The sequence below is a fragment of the Octopus bimaculoides genome, chromosome 6 (genome assembly GCF_001194135.2).
Source record: "Octopus bimaculoides isolate UCB-OBI-ISO-001 chromosome 6, ASM119413v2, whole genome shotgun sequence".
Classification (NCBI taxonomy): domain Eukaryota; kingdom Metazoa; phylum Mollusca; class Cephalopoda; order Octopoda; family Octopodidae; genus Octopus; species Octopus bimaculoides.
In genome coordinates this window covers 24430641-24435535 of record NC_068986.1, presented here as the reverse complement: position 1 = coordinate 24435535, position 4895 = coordinate 24430641, and positions in this window count along the sequence as shown.

The window sequence follows — 4895 nt, the reverse complement described above, 5'->3', positions numbered from 1 at the left end:
TATATATATATAACGTGTAAATATATATAGCGTGTAAATCACTCTCAAATGACGTGTCCTGTTTAAACTATCATGGAAAATTAAATGAGATCGAAATAGCTTCAATGTCTATGAAAAGCAATCTACTTGTTCGATGCCAATTTAAGACTAAACTGCAAAGTCGGCCATGCTGCAATTCATTCAGATAATAGTTAAAAGGAAGATGAGTATCACCGTTAAAATTAACGAAATACTTTAGTGTAGTGTGTTCCTACATTGTTTATTTCTCAATAATTCAGCATGTTTCAATATTTTTACACTTTTTAAATATTTAGGTACAGTAAAAGTCTACTGTCAACACAAAATTTAATAGTAACATTTTCACAACTTCGGCTTTAACTAATACCATCGTAACAAAATGTTTTAGCTAACACAGCAGTTAATATTTTCATTGTCTAGTTTATCATAATCAACGCCATTACTAAGACTAACATTCACCTCCAATAATAATTCCATTTACGAAATTTACACAACATGCAGGAAAGTCTCCTAAAAGTCAAAATTTATCGTTTTTCTAAAAACATGGAAGACATTCGAAAAGGTCGTCAAATGTACATTATTAAGAATCAATGAGCTTAGGTGGATCTGCCATACTATAAGAAGACTGAAATTAGCCGATTGAGCTGACACGAACCACAGTCATTTTAATAGCTAAAAGAATAAATACTTTTATTTAGCGTTGTGAAATGCTAAGAGCGCAGCACAACATTATAGGAAATCTGGTCATCGGAGCTCATCTCTAAATTACTTGACCTCAACATTAATTTGAAGTAAGGCAATTTCGACTGAGGGAGTGAGTCATATGTACCACATCTTTTCTCACATGGCTAGTAAACATCTGTGAACGATGACATCAGTGATGTTATGGGCATCACCCTATATCTATGCACATGTGAAGGTAAGTGACTTAACGGTTAGGATATTCAGCTTACGATCCTAGGGTCGGGATTTCGCACGTTCTGTCCTTAAATATGTCTGTGAAGTGCTCAGCCATTTGCACTTCAATTTCACGAGCAGGCTGTTCCGTTGATCGGCTCAGCTGGAATACTCGTCTTTGTAATCGACTAAGTACCAGTTTTAAAAAAAAACAACATGTGAATGTGTAAGATATACTATGACTAGAGAATATTCGTTATGGCGGTCAGTGTTCAGAACGCTGTTCAATCGCCTGGAGTTAAACATCAATAACAGCAAAAGAGTAGCACCGACAACTAAAGCAGCGACAATAAGAGTAATCGTCCATACACAGCATCAATATCCGCGATGTAATCTCTGCCAACTTCAGTACCAATTTAACTATTCCACTAATAAATATTAACGATGCCATTATGCATTTTTGTTTTATGATGCAAAAAGTATTCGATCTTTTATTATTGGGAACATACAAATTGGTAGATTTTGAACTTTTCCAGTGGAGATTATTAATGAAAGAGAACTCATCCGAAAACCAAAGAATGGGAATTATCTCAATCTAGATTTACCAAAAATTGTTTTTTCCACATATTCTTATGCTGCTCATCTGAATCTCGACCATTGCTAATTACTACCATGGGCATAATCCACAAAAGTATCGAGTGGATATCTTTTCTTGATCTTCTCTTATCTCCATAGTCATCTAAGATGATTTCTTGAAATATCAAATCAACCCTAGTACTTGATTGGTACTTTATATTATTGATCAGAAAAGGAAAGGCTAAAGTTCACCTCAGCCAAATATGAACACAGATCCTAAAGGACTCTGGCACAATACTGCAGATATTTTCTTTGATGCTTTAAAAACGTTTAAAAAATCGATGCCATTATACTTTAGGCTTTAGTTTGAAATTCTCAACAAGATGAATGTTAGCCAAGACAGAATTTGACGTTGACTTCAGTGGGATCTGAACCGAAGCATAAAATGCTTTTAATTACATCCTGCAATGTATTTTGTTCGACGCTCTACCAATTCTTTTACACTAACTTCAAAATCTGACGCCGTTATTGATTTCTTACAGAATCAAAATTCTCATGATTTTCTAAGGGAGAATGAAATTTCGTAAAGCTGATACTGTCAAATTTATTGCTAATATCTTCAATAACTTTACTGAAAATCAATCATAAGACCATATTCGAAGCATGATTAAGGAAGTGCTTCTCAAACAGTGAAAATCAAGGGGTATCGATGTGTGTTGCGTATTTTTTTAAATATAATTATACAAATATATTTAGTAAAACAAGGGTTTCTTCATGTCGCTTCTAGATTTTCAAATTTTAAACCTTTTACCTTTCTTAAAACACAAACCTTTTTGTCTGAAAATATTTACAAATTCTTTTTCACTTTCTTTAAAGAATAGGTTTTTCTATAATTTTCTAAGTGCGTAGCGTCAAAATATTCATCGTTCTTAGTGCCAACAAAATCGACCAAAATCAGTCTGGAACGGGAGAGTCGGGTAGGGGATAAAAGAGGCATCTAAGTAAATTATGAGTTTCAAGGCTGTAGTTAGACACAAATACTGTACCAATTTTACTGCTCTTAATAGTCACTGGATCCACGCTAATAATTTGATCTGAATAAGGTGAATAATATATATAGATTCGTCATGATAGATCGCTAGGCAGTACTTATTCTTTATTTTCTGTTCTTTATTTTCCCCCCTTGTTTCTTTCTGTGTTCCTTTCTGTGGAAGAGCGTAGGCTCGAAACGTTAAAAACTTCTTGACTTCCCGACCGTTAAACTAATACATCTGTTTGTAGTCTACACCACCTGTCTTCGTCTTTTTTTTGGTGAATTCTCCCTGAATAATATATATATATATATATATATATATATATATATATATATATATATATGGAAGCGCAGGAGTGACTGTGATATAAGAAGCTTGCTTCCAAACTACAGGTAACCGGAATTAGTTGCACTGCGTGGTACCTTTTATTATAGTCAGGGACTGACCAAAGCTTTATGAGTGCATTTGGTATATATATATGTGTGTGTGTGTGTGTGTGTTTGCGCGAGTGTGTGTGTTTGTTTGTGTGAGTGTGTGTGCGTGCGTGCATGTGTGTGTTTGTTTGTGTGAGCGCGTGTGTACGTGCATGTGTGTGTTTGTTTCTGTCAGCGTGTGTGTGTGGGCGTGCATGTGTTGTGCATGCATGTATGTAAGTGGGACAAGTTGAAAGGCGGTATTTTGTTCAAGGTCTCAACGTTCTATCCGATCTTGCGATCTTGAAGGCAACACATGAATTACTAAGTAACACACCTTCACAGAAATGCTATAATATGGGCCAAAAGAACATGTGTGTTTCCTAATAGGAATCAGTGGTCTTCGATGCACGTTGGTAGCACAGTGCTTTTGGATGCCCCGGAGTCCTTGAAAACTTCAATCAATAGCTGATGAAGTGAGAGTTTGTCAGTGGACGTTGTACACAGAATAAATAACGTGTTAAAGGTCAATGCCTAAATATATAACTGAGATAACATATAATTGAGGTTAAATATGTAATTGAGGTCGTATGTAAATTAGCTTATTTAATTATATAATTTATTTTATCTAGGAGGGTCATTATGCTAATAATTAACACACCTAGTCGTTCTATTTCAAGTCGTCATTATTTGTCAATTTGTTAACTTTGAACTACTTAACAATTGGGTTCTTTGAATTAACATTGAGCTAATAATTCACTCAATCATGTTTGTCTAAGAACTTTTTGTCACCATTCGCAACATTATCAATAACATGTCTACTCTACGCCACGTCAGATTACACAAATGAAATAAATATGTATTCATTTATATGAAAAAGAATATGTCGAAATACAAACGTGATTCAATAAATCGCATAGATATGTATCCATGCGCTTGAACATACATATGTATGCATGCGCCCGAGTAATCATATGTAAATTTATACACACAAAATTATACAGATGCGGTTTTAAGCGGAATACCACAGAAATAACTGTATCTGGTATTCATCACATTTTATACTGATATCACCGAAATAATTGTAACTGCTACTAAAATCATTTTACGCTCATCTTGTTTTTCTGTTTTCCTCTTCTGGTTGTACATTGTAACTCACTATACAAAAAATATATCATTAGATTTCCTGCACCTATGGATAACATTTTATGGAAGTACAAATCCATAACATTAATGTCAGTGTCAATGTCTGGTTGGTCGGTTTATTCGTATCGAATAATGCATAAAGGATACGCCCAAATTTTACTACGCCTAAATTTACATATGTATGTACGTGTGAATGTAGCTAGGGTTCCTTATACATATATAAATCTCTCTCTTTCTCCCTCTCACTCTGTGTACACACACATGCACATATATATATATATATGTGCATATATATCTGTATGTATGTATATACATAGCTACGTACATTAAGATGACTGTAGCTGTACTGCATTGTTAGAGATAAATATGCTGAATATACATGCTTGTCACAGTGCTAAAGGTATCTAGATATTTTCACGGTTGCATTAATATTACTAGTAGCAAAGAATAGCATGATGGTGATAATCGCAAGGTGGTGATTGTGTGTGTTGTTGTAGAGGTGCTGATGTAAGTGTTGGCAATGCTATATGCTTCAAACATTATCATCTTCAAAAGGAGTAGCAACGCTCAAGTTCTTCGTGACAGTTTCAGATAAAAGTCCCCGTTATCGCCACGAGCGGTTTTATTGATATTGGCAGGGACGTCCATAAGGAGATCTTTGTGAGATCTAGGTGGCAATGTTTGTCGATTAGCTGTTCCCTTCTTGTGTTTAACCACGCGTATGCGTACATAAATTCACACATTTGTGTGTGTATGTGTTGTGGTATATATATATATATATATATATATATATATATATATATATATATAT